At 43.3% G+C, this 21,065-nt stretch overlaps 1 long non-coding RNA gene across 9 annotated transcripts in view; it reads right to left on the reverse strand.

The window, feature by feature from the left end:
• Positions 1-21,065, reverse strand: part of LOC144318295 (uncharacterized) — a 65,304-nt gene that overhangs the window by 17,062 nt on the left and 27,177 nt on the right. For 3 of the 9 annotated variants that reach the window (XR_013384147.1, XR_013384141.1, XR_013384149.1), the window contains exons 1-2: positions 7,544-7,701; positions 6,136-6,264 (exon numbers count right to left, since the gene is read on the reverse strand). This is a non-coding gene — a long non-coding RNA (uncharacterized LOC144318295). Of the gene's footprint in view, positions 1-6,135; positions 6,265-7,543; positions 7,725-8,806; positions 9,299-20,005; positions 20,106-21,065 lie in introns of those variants that run through there. The other 6 variants (XR_013384143.1, XR_013384148.1, XR_013384144.1 and 3 more) reach the window with 5 other exon arrangements.

The following is a 21,065-nucleotide window of genomic DNA, read 5'->3' on the forward strand; positions in this document are numbered from 1 at the left end:
ATCTGATATCATCCTGTATTCCCTTTAATCTTAGAGCATTTTGCAGTCTCCTTGGTGAGATAGTCTGCCCTAGGACCCCTGAGATTTATTTAATCATGGTATTTTCCTTTGTGATCAGCACTATAAACAAGGCTATATTGAAGGGCCAAATGCCTAATCAAAGGGGAAAATAGTAATTCGTCCAAATTAGATAACAGTGTGGAAGAAAAATAGTTGTTACCATAACATGTATTTCCAAAAAGACAGTGGTGATAACTCATAGAGGTGGATGGCCCATCTGACAACCAAGATAAGTTTCAAACTGTAGAAATAGAGGGTGACACAATCAGCTATTTGTGTCCTGACAATGAGCCATATTTAATACCATAAATTTAAGGATTCAGAAGGATTTCAAGCACTGTGAAAATGCAATAAAGGGGAAATCTCACCCAAGCATTTAAAGAATAATATGGAGAAGTTTTCCCTAAGAGTTTCTGAGTCACTAATAGATACTCCCTTGATCTCCTCCAACCAGTAAGTGGAAAACTTTTGGTAACTGAAAAGAACTTCAAACCGAATGATCGCCAGCACAAACGACTACACAAAAGATGGTATTTTCTCCTAATTTCAGACCCATATCTACAAACATCAATCAGAAGCTGAGCTTGAATACTCCCAAGTACATAACACTCAACACCCCCAGTAGAACTTATTCTCTTTCACCAATCCAGGAATTTCACCAATTCCTAATATCCAGCACTCAGTGAGTGATGCCCAAGACAATCAACCAAGAACTCGAATGTCACCAGCGAGTCTTCCTGTGTCTAGCCTCCTACATCTAATCGATCACAATAATCATAATAATCTCTGCTGAAGTGGTCCTCTGTCCCAGGAGTCACTGTCACGGACTCATACTTGCCTCTCCAGCCGGCCCTATTGCCCTCAGAGCCATCCACCATGCAACAGTCAGAAGGGCCATCTGAACATGAATCTCTTCATGGCTCCTCCATGTATGGATATTGGGGTTCAGATGAATCTGGTTTCAAATTCTAACTTCTCCACTTAGTAGTAAGATGGTCTTGGGCAAGTCACTCAGCTTCTCCCAGCCACAGTATCTACATTTTCAAATGGAAAATAATGTTTTTTTTCAAATTGAGATTACTCTCAGGGTTAAGTGAGAAAATGTGTTAAAAGTATACAGCACAGTAGCCAGCAGAAAGCAAATCCTTCAGTGGAATTTTCCATCATCATTACTGAGAATTAAAATCTTTTTGGTGTGGATTTGTAATCAGAGCATTCTAATGCAAAGCCAGTTACCTTTTTTTTTTTTTTTTTTTAAATAAAGAAACAGAAAGGACACTGGATAAAGGATTATTTGCATGCCATAGGGAGTGCCATGTAACAAATGACACTCTTGGAATCCCCCAAAGGGAAAGAGGATTATTTACTTCTTAGTGGGTGCCATGTGCCAATGCAAAAAAAAAAAAGAAAGAAAGAAAAAAATCCGCCAAGATGCATGAGGAGTGACAGCAGCAACAGCTGCAGCACCATTAAATGTTTTACAGGTATTCATTCATTTATGTATTCGTCAAACATTTATTAAGCACCTACCATGTGCTCTGTGCTTCTTGTTGGGAATACCAAGAATAAAATTCAGGGTTCTCTTAAAGAAGCTCACAGTTTGGTGAAAAAATCATTCTTGAATGTGTTTTATATGGTCATAGAAATATATCCCACATCCTTTGATACCTTTAAGACCTCCATCAAGAGGGAAGGAACAGAAGGGAGTGATAGGAGCAGGAGGACAAGGGAGGGAAACGAAGGTCATTTGAGACAGAGAGAGGAGCACACGGACAGACACTTCTCCCAGGTATGGGAGAGATCCTGATTGATGGATTGGAGGGGGCCTTCTGATGTGGTTGGAGCATGTGCATCTTCTTGTGGCAGGCCCTGGCTTTGTACTCGGACACCAACCTGGAGCAATAACTAGTATGGTACTGTCGACTCTACAGCCTGGGAATATCTAAGATGCCTCTTTGATCACTGCTCCCTCCATTATCCAAAGTTTAATTGGTTCAAAAAAACAATACTCCTCAGTCCTTTCTCCTTCAGCAGGGGGCTAAAATCAGCCCTTCTTCTACATCACTCCAAACACCTGACTAAACACTCTGACAGATGCAGTGGATAGTGGCTTGTTGCAGGGATAGCAGAAGCCAGGATTGGAGAAGTGAAAGGCCATGTTTTAATTAACTCAATGATATCTTTGTGCCAAACAGGGATTCTTCAGGCTCGGTGCCTCACAAGGTGGGAATCCACAGCCTACTCTCAGTCATTTCTCTCTATCTCTGTTTCTGTCTCTCTCCTTTCTTCCCTGCCTCCCTGCCTCTTCCCACCCTCTAGTCTCCTTACCACTACTTCATATCTCTGTTCAGTCGTCCAAACTATTGTTCAAGAAAACTAAACTCTTCCCCATAAAATTTCCTCCTGTACTTTCCTGTCTCCGTTAATGCCTCATTGCGTTCTCATCAGCCCAATCACTGAGCACCCTACAGAAGGAAGGAGGGATTAGTGGTCCCCCAAATTCCCATTTCAAACTCCTTCGCAATAAGTCCTGTGGTGCCCCCTGACTTCTTCACTAACATTAAGGTCATATTACCTAAATTTGAATCCTTGTTCCGCCTCTATCCCTAAAAACTTTGGAGAGTTACTTAACCTCTCTGTTGAAGACACTGAGGTGTCTTCATTTGTAAAATGAGGAGAATCGTAGTATCTACCTAATGTTGTGTCATGATTAATTAAAATATATAAAGTATTTAGAATAATGCTAGTATATAGTAAATGATAAATATCGCCACGGTTACCTATGAAGTAAGCGCGCTTCACAAAGATAATTATTGATCTAACTCAGGAAAATTTCTACATCTTTGAAGAAAAGGACATTTAGCCAGTTGTTGATATGCTCCCTAGGTTAACTCTTCTATCCTCTCCCCACATTTCCCTGAGAAGACCTACGTCTTCTCACCTCAGCGTGGCTCACCAACTAACTGGTGAGTCTGGGTCTGAGTTCTTGAACTCAGAACTGATTCAAAGTACCTCAGGCCCAACTATGAGGGCCTGGGGGTCACACTAGGGAGTGCAGGTTTTAATCCCAAGGCAATAGGTATCCACTAAGATTCTCACAGGAGGAAATGGTGATCAAATTTTCATTTCAGAAAAATTCTGGCAATGGTTGATGTAGGTATACTGTGTTGGAGGTAGGAGTGGCTGGAGGCAGGGAAATCCTACAATACACTGTTGGAATAGTCCAGGCAAGAAATGATGAGGACCTAGACTCAGGCATGGCAGAAGAAATGGAAATAGACGTCTTTGGAAGAACACTCACCAGAACGAATTTGGTCGTGAAAGAAGGAAGGAAGTTTTTAGCTTGGGCAAGTGGGTAAGCAGCCATTAGTTGAGACAGGGAATAAGAAATCTGGAGGAGACCTGAAGGCAGGATAATAAGCCCTTTCTTGGGGCATATTAAGTCTGAGTATCTCTGGGTGGAGGTAAACAGTAAGGCTGTTGGAAATATGGATCTGCCTCTTAGTAGAAAGATCCAGAAAATAAAGATCTAGGAGACATCACCACATAAGTGAGGGTCAAGTCATCAGAACAGAAAAGATCACCTAAGAGCATGATACAGAAAAAGGACCCAGAGCAAAACCCTAATATCCAAGGTAGATGAAGACAGTCAAGTGCAAATGAGAGAAGGCATGGTCTGGAGGCAATGGGAGAAGCAGAAAGTGGTATCACAGGAGCTGAGAGGTGGGTGACATTCAAGTTTGTGCATTTGACTCCACATCAATAGAACATCTATGTGCCAGTCCTACCTACAATAGGTGCTGCAAAGGCATCTGCAAAAAGAAAAAGGAATAGTCCCTGCCCTCATGATATTATCTTCAGAGGGAGACAGATAAGGAATAGGTAGGTGGTAATACAGGGTTATGAAGAAATCTAAAACCAGCAAGGGGATTGAAAGTGATGGGAGAGGAGATGGGTGCCATTTTAAATAACAGAGTCAGGGTGGGCTTCTTTAAGAAGTGACATTTACACAGAGATTCGAATAAAGAGTAAGAGAGCTGTGCAAGCATCTGGGAGAACCATGTTCTAGAGGCAAAGGCACCAGCACATGCAAAGGCCATGAAACAGCACTGTTGGCTTTTTTGCAGAACAGTGGGTAGGCCAGTGGAGCTGCGGTGTGGGAAGTAAGGGGGGTGTAATAGGAAATGAGGCAAGAGAGTTGGCCCTGGGCCAGACCATGCAGGGTCTTGCTGAGAGGTCAAGTGTGATGACTGAGAAGATGCTAGTGGAGTCAACAATTAACAGACCATTGATGGCCATCGCGAGAGCAATTCAGTCAAGCGTTGTGGAAAGAAGCCAAACAGACTGCAGGAGTTGAGAATCAGATTGCACAGGAGAAAGGAGAGAAAGCAAGTACATCTCTCTTTCAGGATGTGAGCCAACAAAGGAGAGGAGAAAGGGCCGGAGCCTGACGGCGTGGCAGGGCTGAGACAGGATTTGTCTTCAGATGGGGGAAAACTTGACAAAAAGGAAGATGCAGGAGAGAAAGAGCGAGAATCATGGACAAAGAAAGGCCTCATGGACGAAACAATGAGTGGAAGCACCTGTGCAGCAAAGCATCGTGCTGTGCACGTGTGAAGTGGTGGCAGCGAGGCGAGCTCAGGAGTTGTGAGCTCTGGCCTCTTCCTGAGACCAAAGAGGCAAAGTCCTGCGCTGGCAGGGAGGGGACTGGACACGCATGAGAGCCTGGCAAAGGGGGGAAGGGCTGTCTGGAGAGGAAGTGGCCAGGAATCGGGGAAAAAACTGTGAGAAAACATTAACTAAGGCAGGGAGCCCAGGAGAGCGCTTGAGAACTCCTACATCTAGTGACAGCCAGGACAGAGCCTTGAGGGGTGGGGAAGGGAGTCAGGCCAGAAGGGACCCCGGCGGGTAAATGGAAAGGGATGGGAGAGGAATAGAAGCCATCTGGGAAGCTGATGCCTACACACTAGTGCCAACCGCTAGTGTTAACAAGAAAATCCACCCTGTACAATTTCTATGAATTTAGCAATGCATATGCACAGCTAATTAAATCCATATACAATCTGTCCAGATCCAACTATCTCCTTTGTTTCTAAAGTTCTGGTAAAGCAGATCTTTCAATTATGGTGGACTGATAAGTACTTAAAACTGTGAGTATTTCAACTCCAGTTAACAGGACATTACAGAACGATGATTAAGAGCATGGTGTGCAAAAAAAAAAAAAAAAGCGCATAATGTGCGGCACCAGAATGCCTGGATTTAGACCCCTCCTTTGACCTTTATCAGCTCTGTAACCTTGGCAAGTTACTCTCTAGATTTCATTTTTCTTATCTTGAAATGAAAAGAAGGATAATATCTACCCTCATAGTAACTCTAAATAGAAGTTATCTAGAACAGGATCTGGCAATATGAATACGGCATAAATCCTTGTTTGGAAATTAAAATTCTCTTTTGGTCAGTAATAATGCTAACCCTTGGACTTGACTCAGCCTAATCCTTATTTAAAGCCTATAAGACAAGGTTTTGTTGTTCCCATTTCACAAATGAAATAGACTCATTTTCCAAGGTCACTCAGCAGGGAAGAATGAGAGCCAGGATTTGAACCCACGCTTATCTGCTCCCACAGCAGTGCTCTTTTCACTAAATCATGCAATGCCATGGAGGTTTGCACTTGCATCTGTGTGGCAACTTCCAAGTACAGAAGACCATGGATGTGCTCGAGGCTATTCCCTTTGGGGCGGCTTAGGTGCTCTGTTTTCATATGTATCTCAGCTATGGAATCCAAATGCTATCAAACACACACACACACACACACACACACACACACACACCTACACCAAGCCTAGCACTGAATCACAGCTCAGATTTGGAGGTTAAATGTAAAGAATGTTCATTTTGGCTTGGTTGTGTTAAGCCTTTAATAACATTTGATACATTAACTTTCGGCTACCCTGAAGTATTTTCAAGATGTCAGCAGAAATGATTGATTTGTACTCACTCCTATATGGTCGCTCAAGCCCTACCATACTACGTAGATGACTGATTAAAGTGAAATGAGCCATTTCCCCCGTCTACCTTAGGAATTCCCTCCGGAAACAGCACCATCCATTTCTATTCTGGTCCCTTGCTGGCGGAGCGCCGTCAGCTGCAGTAGGGCTTCTCAAATGCCGGTCCAGACTGCTCTGTGATGATGTTGTCACAGGTCTGAAGCAACACAGAAAAAAAACAGAATAAAAACATCTGCACACACTCAGTTTGCTGAGGTTGCTTTTTTGAAAAGGACCGTCTTGTTAGAGATGCAGGATCATAGGATGTTCAAGATCACAACATCATGCACTGCAGAGCCAGACTCGCGAGTTCAACTCCCAGCCTCACTGCCTACCCTGGTACCTCAGTGTCTCCTCTTGTATAATGAAAAGCCTTACAGTTTTTTTTTGTAGGGATTAATTGACTTCATGCATATGCAACATTTAAGAACATGCCCAGCACACAGCACTCAAAACACAGAACCCACTGGTGTAATCATGACATCTTACGCTCTCTACCTTCTTAGTTTGGGAAATGTTCTTCACTTTGGTAAACAGGACCACTAGTACGTGGTTGTTACAGATGTTGATTTGGAGGTGGGTTTTTTGGTATATTTAGTTGGTCGTTGTTTTATTTTTTATTTTTTTATTTTTTGGTCGTTGTTTTAATATTCTTATTTGACAAGATAGAAAATGTAAATGCTGTCACTGGCACGTGGTGGTTGTTGATTCTTATTCATTTTGTCCTTAGTTGTTGTTTTAATAGCCTTAGTTGACAAAAGCAAAAGTTAATAAACCTAGCTCAGTCTCCAAATTAATGTCTAAAATGGATTCATCCATGAGACCCCCCCCCCCAATTTGGGCTCCGCTAGTCAACCTTAGGAATTGTCTCAAATAGCTCCACCACCAGCTCACGTGCAGCCGCAGATTGTAGCACATTCCATTTTAATTCAAGTCAGTGGGATAAAGAAATACAATAAAGACAGCTAGTGTAACTCCTGGGACACTTTTGCCAACCCATCTAATTAAAGACTGTAGCAGTTATTCGGGCAAAGCAGAAAGATTACCATCGGCTTAAGTAATGAAGCTAGTTTTATAATTTGAGCATTTGGGGATGTAAGAGGGCAGTGTGTCCATTTGCTTTACAAAATATCTCACATGGTTGAGCCAAGATTTTTCTTTTAAATGTGAAATAACATCAATTTAATCAGAATTAACTAGACCCACAAATATATGGAAAGTCTTAGACTGAGACTTACACTTCTTAAAATCTTAAACTTCTGCAAATATGTTCATAGACTGCTATAATTGCTATTCTGGGAAGTCTGTTAAGCAGCATTTCTCAAAGTAAGTGCCTCAAAACAGTATTCCCCTGAATACTCTATTAGTTTCCTGGGGTTGCCATAACACTGTACCACAAACCGAGTGGCTTAAGCAACAGATATTTATTGTCTCACAGTTCTGAAGGCTAGAGAAGTCTGAGAAAGAGGTGTCCTAAGAGCTTCCTTCCCTCCGAAGTCACCATGGTAGGATGTGTTGCAGACCTCTGTCTTAGCATCTGGTGGTCCCTTGGCCAACCTTTCCATGGAGTTGACTCTGAGTGTGTATCTGACTCTGCCCAAATTTGCTTCTTTTATGAGGACACCAGTACTATTAGATTAGGGGCCCAGCCCACCCCATTATGACCTCTTCTGAAACATCTGCAATGACCTTATTTCCAAACGAGGTCACATTATGAGCTACTGAGAATCATGGCTTGCTAGAGACTGAATGCTTCTCTCCTCCCAGCTTCGTAGGTTGAAACCTAATCTCCAAGGTGGTGATATTTGTAGGTGAGGGCTTTGGGAGCTGATTAGGTCAGAAGGGAAGAAGCTTCACGAATGGAATTAGTGCCATTATAAAAGAGACCTGGGGGGTGGGGGTGCTCCCTTGCCCCTTCTACCACATGAGGACATAGTGAGAAGGTGGCTGTCTATGCACCAGGAAGAGGCTCACAGCAACACTGAATATGCCAGTGACTCGGATTTCCAGCCTCTGGAACAGTGAGAAATAAATCTTGTTTAAGCCACCCAATCTATGGCATTTTTGTTAAAGCAGCTGACACTGACAAGATAGGGTTCCAACGTGTGAACTTGTAGAGGAGGGGGAATGATGCAATTCAACCCGTAACAAATATTCTTCCAAAAGAGAGTTCTTTAAAAGAAAGAGAAAGAAAGAAAGAAAGAAAGAAAGAAAGAAAGAAAGAAAGAGATTTTATTTATTTATTTATTTATTTATTTATTTATGAGAGACAGAGAGAGAAGCGGAGCCATAGGCAGAGGGAGAAGCAGGCTCCCTGCAGGACTCAACCCCAGGACCCTGGGATCACGACCTGAGCCAAAGGCAGACGCTCTATCACTGAGCCGCCCAGGTGCCCCCCAAAAGGGAGTTCTAAAGCCAAAGAAATTGGGAAACTTTCCCAACTCCACAACATCCACATCCATAAAGCATCCATCAAAAATACTGAGGCTCCCCTAAAATAAAGAAACTTTGTACAACAAGAAGACTTTGCAAAACCCAGTGCATCTCAAAATTAGGTGACTTGGAAAGCTGTTTTCTTAAGTGACACTTATTTACGTCGCACCCCAATATCATCCCACAGAGTATGTCTCAGAAAATGTAATCGAATTTCAAGCAGGAGAACCGCCCAACGCTGAGAGCTCGGTCATTGTCTATAATACCTGAGAAAGCAAATTCCAGGCGTGGCGGGGAGCCTGTGACCGGCGCAGCCCTCTCCGGGGGGAGCGGAGGAGGGTTACCACCCCGGACATCGAAGCTCTTTGTGACAATTATGACAGACTCAGAATCAAGTGGCCAAAAGGGACACCATCAGCAAAGGCGGAGGGAAAAGCATGCTGCTGACATTCGGCCGAAGCTCTGCGAGTGAGGCGGTGCCCGGGAGCCACACACCACTGCTGGGGCCCGGCGGCGCAGGCAGGAGTGGGAACAGCAGGCCACGCAGGTGGCCGCTTCGTGAGTGGGAAGGAAGAGGAGAGGGACCCGCCCCGAGTCACCCTACCCCCGGCCGCTGATAATCAGATCCACAGCTGGCTGCCTGCAGCTGGTGCAAGGCCTCTCTGGGCCCCTGGCACCTGTGGGCGGGAGCCACGCGGCCACTCTGGGAGCTGGGCCGCCACCCTGGGAGCTGGACGGCCACCCTGGGAGCTGGGCAGCTGCGGTTCCGTGGCCTACTAATCCCACTCTGCACCTCCCCCTGCTTGACAGGAGCAGGAGAGAAGTCACTGTGCAGGGGCTGCTGGGCTTCACTTCTCAAGCAGATGCTGCTTCATTGGACGCCTGACTTTGCGATTAACTTTGGCTTATTTTTTTGCCATATGCGTTTCCCAAAGCTGCTTTAGTTCTGGGTGCAGGCTGAGTCGGTGTGATTTCGTTAATCCAGCGCTGCCTCTGCTCTCTGCATCCGGCTCACCGCTGGGTCGGCAATTGGCACTTTGCTCACCTCCTTCGGCCTGGCTAGAACAATTGCTGGCCTATTTGTCTCGACAGGCTCATTATCGATTTAGCCATAGACTCATATCAGACCCTGCAGAACCACTATCTTCGTTCAGAGCTGAAAGAAAAAAATATGCTAAGTATAATAGCACCTGTGGAGTCTTTTCCAGGCCTGATATGGAAAACAGAAGGAACGAACAAAGGGCAAGAGGAGAAGGACGGCGAACCAGGGGCATTTAATTGGAAGGCAAGCTGGCCTCAGGTATGTGAAGATATAGAAAGTGATACCCGAATTTTGATGAGAAACAAATATTGAATAAAACATTTGAAAACAGATGGGGGAAGAACATGATGTCTGCTTTTTAACGAAAACCCACTCAACTGAATTCATATAAAGGCAATGCGATCTAGTAATAAAAGGCAATTGGCATCCTCTGGTTAAAAATGAGGCTTTGAAAGCAAATTTCCAGGGCTTTCAATTATAGCCTCTAAATTCCACACATAGGCCCTTATCCACATGAAACAACTGCTTGTCAGGTGAAATGACTAGCTAAACAGATCAGAGATTGAGATGCCAGTGCAATGTTAGCGTCATGGACCGAAAGCAAGCACGGTCTGAGAGAGAAGCCCCAACTCCCATTTGCCCATTATTTGAAGCCATGGAAGATCCATTTTCTTTCCTATTCTTGCACTGCAGAGGACTCCGTGCACGCACGCACGCACTCGCATGCACACATGCATATAAACATGACTTTTTCTTGCTTCCCCATTTAGAAAAAGGAGGAAAAAACCTGTCTTGTGACCTGCTTGCCAAGGGCATACATGCTTACCTGCCTCCCCTCTCTATTCCATTTTAAGGGAGGCCATGAAACCAAATAAAGATGAACACATTGGGGGAAACCATGGGAAAATAGTCCTCGGTTCTCCTGGTGAGAAATTGAAACCCAACAAGACTGTTGGATAAAATGCAATTGTTCTTCAGTCAGCAACATATCGTAAATTCTGCCTTGGAAACCAAACCATAGGATTGCGACAAGCTTGGAGATTGGGAAAGAAAACGAAACACAGGAGGGTGGTTAGTGATTCCCCACAAGTGGTCTGGGGTGTTCTTTAAAACTGCATCATTATGACAAGCTCCCCACAGGGCTTTTTCTAAGCAATTCCTTTTAAATGCCCCCAGAGTGGGAACATGTTGTAAGTTCAAGGAAGAATGAATTTCTGAGATGGAATACCCAACCTCTTTGGGATCTACGAACCAGAGGGTGGTGCAGGAGGGCATTCTGGTGCTAGGAATTACAATTGCTACACGAGATAAAATATGGTGGGAATCTAATCCTGTTTGGCAAAGTTTGTAATATTTTGCAAAGTTTTCACTTGCAAAGAAAAAGAAAATCGAAGCATTTCATTTCTAATAGTGTTTCTCTCTTTCCCACCCCAACGCCACCCATTTTTTTTGTTTTGTTTTGTTTCCCCTATCAATCACTTTAACAACAATGTAGAAGTCCTGAGATGAATTTCTATTCAAATATGCTTTATTTTGCCATTGAGGCTGTTAGACAGGTGTGCCATGGCCCTCCAAAGCCTTCCAGAAGGCAGTATCTTCTAACTCAATGTTCTCTATCTTGGCTGAACCCTATCACTTGGGAAGTTGTGTTTTGTTTTGTCTTGTTTTGTTTTGTTTTATTTAATGTGGATGCCTGGATCCCCCTCCCCAGAGACGCTGACTTATTATTGGTCTGGCAGCACAGCATTATGATTTTTTTTAAGCTCCCAGATGATTCTAATTTGCAGCCATAGTTAAGAACCAATGTGAGACCAACTGTAGCACGTGAGCTTATTGTCCTTTCCGATTTATTTCTCTAATATCCTGTTCCTTTCCTGACATTCCAGGATTCCCCACGGACATCTCTCCTGAATCATCACTGATATTGTAAGATTGGGTTGTGGCCCAGTGAAAGGGCCTAGTGTCCTTTCCTGCAAAAGCCTAATAAGTGAAGCAGGCTCCCCTTTCCTGCTACCTAGCCTCTCAGTCTCCCCACAGCCAATACACAGTGTGCATCACACAAACTGAAAACTTCATGGAAGCGTGATGGCATTTTTGGGAAGGAGTTATAAGCCTAGAAAAGGAGAGGAGCTTCTACTGAACTGGACTTGCCCGAGCCTCAAAGGGAGGGTATCCCTCACGAGTAGTTCTCCCACTATTTACCAGGGCTCCCTGCCAGCATGCTAGCTAGCTCATCTACCAAAAACCTTCTTTCTAAAGTCTCTCAGTGGAAATCTCTATCTTCTCTGGGAAAACTTAAGGCTTCACCTAGAGCATCTCCAGTTAGGCAATCTATGTCCAGAGTGCACTCTTTGTCCCTCCCCACTCCCTACACGTATTACTACAGTCTTAGTTTGAGGTCTCAAACTTCACCTTCAGAAGTCGGGGAGATATGTGGGTATAAGACAGTAAAGAATGTTGGTGACTTTAACATTGTTCAACAGTGTATTAGTGTTTTCCAGAGAAACAGAACCAGTAGGATATGAATATATATATATATATATATTTCCATATATAAGTTTGTGTATATACAGAATGTAAATTTATTATGAGGAATTGGCTCACGCACTTTTGGAGGCTGAGAAGTTCCACAATCTGTTGTCTGCAGGCCAGAAGCCCAGGAGAGCCAGTGGTATAATTTAGTCCAAGTCCAAAGGCCTGAGCATGGGGGTTGCCAATGGTTTAAATCCCAGGCCAAAGGCTGAAGAGGATGAGATGTGATGTCTCAACTCACATGGGCAAGCAGGAAGCAAAACAGGGTGAGCTCTCCTTTCCTCCGCCTTTTAGTCTATCCAGTTCCTCAACAGACTGGATGATGCCCACGCACAAGGGGGAGGGCAATCAACTTTATTTAGTCCACTGATTCAAATGCTAATCTCATCCAAAAGCATCCTTACAGACACACCCAGAAATGATGTTTACTCTGCACACATCACAGCCAATCAAGTTGACATATAAAATTAGGTATCACAAATACTAAAGACATTAAATATAAAAATTGTAAAAAAAAAATTATTGTGAGATACAAACAATACACCTGAGAATCTAAGTTCAGATCACTGCTCCCAACTTTTGAACTGTGATCTAAATCCATATTGAGAAAAAAATACCTCTTCATCCAGACTTCAAGGCATATGCCCCTGGCCTTGGAGTCAACAGCAGTCATTATTGAGCTCAAGATGTTTTGAACATTACTTCCCCTCCAAGAAGAGGACCTACCTGAACCACCATCTAAGGTCTATATTAACATCGGTGACTGTGCTCTTTATCCTCCTGTTCAACAGTGCTGTATTTATTCTTATTTTCATACTCTTGATCAAGCTGCTTCCTTCCCCTCCCTGACCCCTCCCCTGCCCCTACATCTAGCTGATGCCCATTTACACCTCAAGTCTCCACTGAGGTGGTACCTCCTCCAGGAGCCTTCTCTATCACACTGTCCTAGTTAATTTGGACCTGTCATGCATCCCCATGGGACCCTATATTTGCTTGCTCATAAAAGTCTTCATAATTTTATTTTATTTTTTAAGATTTTATTTATTTATACATGAGAGACACACAGAGAGAGAGAGAGAGAGGCAGAGACACAGGCAGAGGGAGAAGCAGGCTCCATGCAGGGAGCCCGACGTGGGACTCGATCCCGGGGCTCCAGGATCATGCCCTAGGCTGAAGGCAGGGACTAAACCGCTGAGCCACCTGGGCTGCCCTTCCTTCATAATTTTAAATATGAATATAAATATTCATATATTTTATTATAAATAAATAAATAAATTTTATAAATAAAATTATATTTTAAATAATTTTTCTCTAGGTACACTGACCAATTGGAAACAACATATAAGCCAGATGACACTGTATGTTAGTGAGGTTGTATATCAACAGGAACAATATAAACTTCTTAAGACAGCTAGTGGGAGTGAAGATTTACAAAATATGTAACAGCACAGAAATTCAATTCCTAAGTATATACCCCAGGGAAACTATTTCAGTGCATTCAGGGACATATTGATGAGAATGTGCATGGTAGTATTGTCTGTCATGTACATCATCAGGAAAATGAATAATTAAATTGTATTAACTAACAAGTATTCATAAAATGGATTGCTATGCAACAATAAAAATAAAGACACTAAAAAAAATAAAGACATTAAAGCTATGCATACCAGTGGATGAACCTTATAAGCATAATTCTAAGAGAAAAATGTGAGTCACGCAAGACTACCTGCAGCATAGTGTAGTCTACATAAGGTTTAAAAATACCTCAACACAATTTTTTAAAATTTATTATTTCTTTAGTGGAGTTCAATTTGCCAACATATAGCATAACACCCAGTGCTCATCCCATCAAGTGCCCTCCTCAGTGCCCGTCACCCAATTTTAACTTGCTTAGGGTAGGTTGTATTAGTTTGTTCTGGCTGCTGTAACACAGCACAAACTAGATGACTGAAACAATAAAATTTATCTTCCAGTTCTAGAGGCAATAAATCTGAGATCAAGGTGTAAGCAGGGTTAGAAGCTGAAGGCTATAAGAGAATCTGTGCCATGCAGGTAGCCTAGCTTCTGGCAGTTTGCTGGCAACCTTCAGTGTTTCTTGCCTTATAATGCATCATCCTGATCTCTGCCTGCATCTTCCCATGGCTTCTCCCTGTGTGTGTGTCTACCTCTGTGTCCTAATTTTCCCTTTTTATAAGGACACAGTTATATTAGATTAGGGCCCACCCTAATAATCTTTTCTTTCTTTTTCTTTTCTTTTTTTCTTTTTTGAAAGGAGTGAGGAGGGACAGAGGGAGAGGGAGACAATCTTAAGCAGACTTCATGCTGAGTGCAGAGTGTAAGGCAGGGCTTGAATTCACAACCTTGAGATCATGACTTGAGCGGAATCAAGAGTCAGTCGCTCGATTGACTGAGCCCCCCAGACCCCCCTCTAATAATCTTTTCTGAACTTGACAATTTGCAAACATCTTATTTCTAAATAAGGTCACATTCACATGCACTAGGAATTAGGATGTAAACATATTTGGGGGTTACAATTCAATCTCTAACACAAATATATAAAGAAATGCATGGTAATGATAAATGCTGAATTAAGTAAAGTGGTTACTTCAAAGGAAAAGGAGGGAGATGTGGTCATGAACTTCAACAGCCGTGAGAATATTTTTATTTCTCAAGTTGATCGTGAATATACAAATATTCATTCTATTATTCTTTATAGCTCCTTTTATGTCTAAAATATTTTTACTAATTATAAAATATATTTTTATGATAATTAAAACATCTCTCTTCTTAACGTAGGTCTTCCAATTATACTGTAAAATATATTAGAGCAAAGCCTTTATATCACCAGCCCAGCACAATGCCTGGCACATAATAGGCATCTAGTAAGTCCTTGAATGAATTAATGAGGTGGACATTACTGCACTACGTGGAGATAAGGAAAGTGACACTATGATCACATTAGTCTACGGATGATGAGCAAAGTCAGGGCTCTAACTCAACTGTCTTGACCTTTCAAAAATCACTGTTGCCCTTTCTTGGTGAGTTGGAGGAGAAGCGAGGGCCCAGAAATCCAAAGAACTATAGCTCCTTTATTGTTGTCATTGGAGACTCAATAGTTAATTGAGCAGAGCTACTTAGACATTATCAGGCCTCAACATCCTTAATGACAAACCAACTATTTGAGAATTTAGAGACCAAGATGTTAATATATGGAGATCCATAACCACTGGAATTTCAATGCCTGTCACCATTTGGATCTGGTTGACGCAGGTGGGTAGCCTTGAAGAATTACAGTGATCACATTTTCCTGTGGCAAAAGTATATAAACAATGAACTGGATGGATCTGGAGGGGAATAAAGCACATGATATCGTACATCTCCAGAGATAAGTATACCTAGTAAATCTGCCTATATTCTCAATTACCTTCCCTAATTTGCGGATTGTCTCTTGGTCCACAGGAGTAGATCTTTCCAGCAAGTTTATACTATTGCCCCACATCTCTCCTCCTGGTTCATTAGACCAGGGATAAGCACCTGACCAATATTACCAATTGTATGTGGGTGCGAAACTGGGACTGAGAAGTATTGGTCAGTTTCTGAAGCTGAATAGAAATGTAACAGCTGAGTTTGGATGCTCTGGGGTGGCCACATTCCACGTGTTAGACAAGAAACCTAGAAAAAGAGTCTATGGACAAAGACAGAAACAGGGATAGAGAAGGAGAAAGAGAGACAGAAAGCCAGTGAATCATAAGAAATAAAGATAAGGGATATAAAGGGATAAAAAAAGGAGAGAGCCAGATTTTCCAGGTGCTCATTCAAAATCCCTCCAGAGGTCCACCTGTTCTTGGGTCCTGTGAAAGATCCCTATGTCCTTAAAACAAACATCCATTTCACTTAAATGAGGTCAAGTTAGTCCCTATTACTTGTAACCAAAGAGACCTGACTAATATAGGTTGGCAGATGGTGAGGACAAAGCACAAAAGAAAAAGGAATGAATTTCTCAGCCTAACAGGTGGCAGGAATGCTGTACCCGGTCCCATTCTTCCAGCCTCACCCACCTGCTACCTTGCCATCCCACTCAGCAAATTTCCATTTTAAAAATCCAGAATGGGAAACAAATACAACAAAACCTTCTAAATTATTAGCACAAGCCAAATGGAGCTGGACAGCCTCCAGCTACCCACTCAACCACCCTCAAGCAGCTGTCTCCAAGAGCTAAATGGGAACAACCAAGACAATAGGAATTCAGCTTTGGGAGCGCACAGGAGTCTGACCCCAGGCCAGGCAAGTGGGGCGTGAAGTAGTCATGGGAGTGGGAGAAGTTTGAGTGACAAAGGTAAGAACTGGACAAAGAAACCAGAATAGGCGAAACCACCCACCAAAAACCTTCTTGAACCTCTTTGAAAGAGTCCTATTAGTCACTACTGAACAGATCAAATAATAATTCACAGCCACAAAAAAAAAAAAAGTCAGACTCATTTACTGAGGTGTTTTCACGCCTACCAGTGGCCCCACAGTGGCAACAGGGAAATACTAACGAGCAGCATGATCTTTAAGGAGTTACCCAGAACTAAGCTCTATCCGGACTATGAAGGCAGGTAACCATGTCTCATTCAACTTTGTGTCACTAGTACGGAGCAGGGTGCCTGATTTAGAACTGGCACTCCGTACATGCTTGGGGATATTGGTTAAATTGAGTCGAAGGTGCTCTCAACCAAAGGTGAATCTCTAATACATGGAGCCCATGTTTCTGCCCCCAAGGGAAAAAACCAGAAAGGTTCTTTTCTCTTAAAAAAAAAAAAAAAAAATCAAAACAGTATCACCTACCTTGTAGCAAAACTGGGAAGACAAAACAGAGATGGGAGGGCCTAAAGTATCCAGAGTATAAAAAGACAGAGCTTCAGCTCTAAGCAAAGTCAGATGGTGAAGCATTCTCCTATCACTGGGATGGGTTTCTCCACCATGCAACCCACCCAAGTTCCCCTACACATGTGCTACCCACATGCCTGTCAGCACCAGACATTTTCATCACTTAATTAAGGGGACCTAGGAAGATTCCAGAGGGGTTGAAAATGGGGGAATGTCTGCTTGAGACAGTGTGTAGGAAGCAATTTCCCTACAGGGTCCCAACGGCATCAGGGACAACATGAAGGCTTAATGTGGCTTCCTGGCTCCGTGTTGGGCAGAACCTCCTGGAATGCTGAGAGAGTCTGCAGGGCTGGTCTGGTTTCCACAGGGCCCCAAGGCACTGGGGGAGAGTGAGCTTTTGTTGCTACCTCCTTTCCCTTCCCTGTGGTTTCCTGATGTGGGGCCCCTGTCCCATCTCCTCCTCTAAGCACACACCCCATTCCCCTTTCTACTCCCTCCAGGTCTCAGTGATCCTCATTGCAAACCCCTGCAGGCAAGATCATCCGAATCTTTTCGTTTCCTTTGCCAGTATGATGTTCTGGAATAATCTTTAGGTCCCGCATGCTTGAAGGCTGTCCTTGTGATTTTGAAAGCCTATCTTCTCTTGATGAATGTTTTCTAACTCAAAAGTTTTCACTTTCAAAACTTCTTTCTGCTGTGGGCTCCCATTGCCTAACCGTAACAGAAGTCAAAAACTCGCCATTTGGCTCTTTTTCCTCTTTGCATTTCTGCTGCAACGATACTCATTTTTTTCAAGCCTGTGGATGACTCCAACAGTCTAAAGAACATGTCAATCACCTTCAAGGAAATGCTGAGGACAAAAGTGCACATTTCTTGGCATTATTCTCGTGTGCCATCTTGCTAAAAATCAGGTGGCCAGCATTTTACAAAGTCTTCTGCAGGAGGAAAACTTGGTAATATTCTTTCTAAAGATTACACCCAAAGAGAATATTAAGAGCGTGGCCATCAATACTTTTAGAATTTGATAGCCCTTTCTAAACTTTCATAGCAAAGAACTGAAGTCCCTGAATCCTGGCCGCCCAACTAAGCTTCTAAGGAATAGAGAGGCCCGATAGAGAGCTTAGAAAAATGCAAACTCCTTGTCACCAGCTAGGCTTTTGCTCCAATTTTTTTTTAAAGATTTTGTTTATTTATTCATGAGAGACACAAAGGCAGAGACACAGGCAGAGGGAGAAGCAGGCTCCACGCAGGGAGCCCGATGTGGGACTCGATCCTGGGTCTCCAGGATCACGCCCTGGGCCAAAGGCGGCACCAAACCACTGAGCCACCCGGGCTGCCCTCCAATTTTCTTTTGGGTCGTCTACACTGCTGAACTGAGCTAGTATGTGTGAGACCTGCAAGAATACTTGAGGCTGTCAGGCTAAGGTCAAGGCTAGGGGCTAACCTCCCTCTCACCTTCACCTTGAGGCCCACCTTTGACTCCTCAAATGATGAAAAAGTTGATAACCCAGGGATCCTCTAATGTCATTGCTATATGAGACGGAAGAGAAAAGAGCAAAAGAGAGAAAAAAGAGAAGCAAGGCAAAGAAGGGAAGAAGATAACGCTCTTTTCTCCTCTAACTCAGCTGGGTCCCCATCAGAGAAATTCCCTTGCATGTCAACTCAGATTCTCTGTCGTCCTTTATTCAATCAAAGCTCCTTTTTCTAGACTCGCCCTGTCCAATATGGCAATAATTAGCTACCTGCGGCTATTTGAATTTAAATTTCAACTAATTAAGAGAACATAAAATTTAAAATGTGATTCCTGTCACACTAGCCATGTGTGACTAAGGGCCACACTCTAGACCATGAAGACATAGAACATTTCCATCATTGCAGAAAATTCTAACGAACACCGTAAATCTAGACAATGGAGAGAAAGAGAGAGGGGCTAGAGCTCTTTGGAGTTAGGTGAGTGTGGCCATTAAAGGTGACATCATGAAGGAGGTTCAAATAGCAGTGGGAGTAGTAATAGACTAGCATTTATGAAGTACCAACCCGGGCAAGTAGGGGGATTATTTTCATTTTACAGAAGGGAACAAAGGTTAGGTAACATGCTCAGGCTTACAGACTTATGAGCGGTGGTGTCAAGGTCAGTGGGGTTTCAAGAGCCGGTTCTCTCATCCACTATGCAGGATATGTAGAAGGATCCACAGAACCTTCAAAAGAATTAACCACGCCAGACAGGTGGAACCCAAGCCAGTGATGTTTGAAAAATGAGAAAGACTGTGGTTTTGCGGACACCACTACAGTTTTCCATCAGCTACTCAGGTCACTGGATGTGGACACCACCACCAGAATCCAACAGTGGGTCCCTTGGGTGTGCACTCCCAGGTGTTGGTGTGAGAGAAGACATGTATTCATTAGGATCCCAGTCTCCGATGATCTGTGGCTGCCATCCTAGTCTTTCTAAGTTACAACCCCCCAGAAGGTGGGGATCATGTCCAACTTTCACATGACCGCAGCACCAATATTGAACAATAATGTCTGACATAGTATAGCTTGTAGGAGGCTCTCCTTATGGGTTCCTGCGTGAACAATGAAGGAATAAATAAAAATAACCTCTCCAAGTTTTGCCGTACGTAGGTGTGTGGACTGGTGGTACGTACCTACCTGATTATTAAAATCAGGACTTCGGTGTGCACAAATACTCAGTCAAACACTTGGGTGGGACACATACTCAGTGCCGTTCTCAGAGGGTCTCTCCCTCATGCAATGAGGATTTGCTGGATTTGCAACTCAGCTTGCCTTTTCCCTCACCGTTGCACAGCGCCCCGGTTTCTATCTGGGGAATGACTTCTTCCCCACCGCGTGCAGTCTTGGGGTACCGTCCACCAAGGAGCTCTGTCCTTTTCTAACCACACGGCAAGCCACAGGGGACCAATCTAAGACCCCCTCCAGACTGAGGCTGCTGAGCGGAGCTGCACGGGCAGAGACAACCAGCTGGAACATTCACTCCAACCGCTGCACCCACGGGACTGACCTTTGGTTCCTGCACCTGCCTCTCTGGAACTTTCCTCATTTCTGCTGTTTCTGAGCCTGTTTTCTCAGCTGTTCCTTCAGTTCTGTGAGTACCTTGTATCCTTCCCAAACAAAATAAAAATATTTTGATTGAGTTAGCCAAGTTGGTTTTTCTTTCTTTAAACTGCAAAATTCAATGAGTGCATCTAAGGAAGCTTTTCCCTATTTGCATGTGCTTGGCATCTCACCACCGTCAGACCACCCCAGGCTGCTGCATCACGCGGGAGCCCAGCGCAAAAGGAAAATGTGGGGCTTCTCAGACAGCGCAGGAGAGCCTGTCATTAAAGGTACTAACATACAAAGTTTTTCTTTTCTTCTATGATCTCTCAGTTCATTATGGAGTTTATATATTTATGTATTTATTTAGTTATTTGATGTGATTCCAAGTAAAAAATAAAATAAAATCTGACGTTACTATGATTAACTTTACTACTTACATTTATACTGTGCAATGATTGTTTTAAATGCAACTCTCAGAGCATTTAACCGGTATGCGGAATCACCAAAACTACACGATTCGTATTTTATGGCTTATCCACGTATGTATGTTGTTCTTCCCAGAACGGTGAGAACAGTGCACAAAACTAACACGATTGTTTTTATTTCACTCCTTGCTACCTGCAGATTCCACCTTTAACTTGCTGATGAGTAAGGAAGCACTGAAAGGAGTGGGGATTACCGGAATCTTCCCTTTATGTCATCATTTTCAGCTTAAGTTTAGGGAAGCAACACATGAGAAAGGGTATGAGAGGGATGCCTGGGTGGCTCAGCGGTTTAGAGCCTGCCTTCAGCCCAGGGTGTGATCCTGGGGTCCTGGGATCGAGTCCCACGTCGGGCTCCCTGCATGGAGCCTGCTTCTCCCTCTGCCTGTGTCTCTGTCTGTGTGTGTCTCTCATGAATAAATAAATAAAATCTTAAAAAAAAAAAAGAGAGAGAAAGGGTATGAGAAAGTCCCTTGGACTTGATGGATGAGCACTGGATATTATACTATATGTTGGCAAATTGACCTTAAATTTAAAAAT

Source organism: Canis aureus, chromosome 8 (genome assembly GCF_053574225.1).
Source record: "Canis aureus isolate CA01 chromosome 8, VMU_Caureus_v.1.0, whole genome shotgun sequence".
Lineage (NCBI taxonomy): Eukaryota > Metazoa > Chordata > Mammalia > Carnivora > Canidae > Canis > Canis aureus.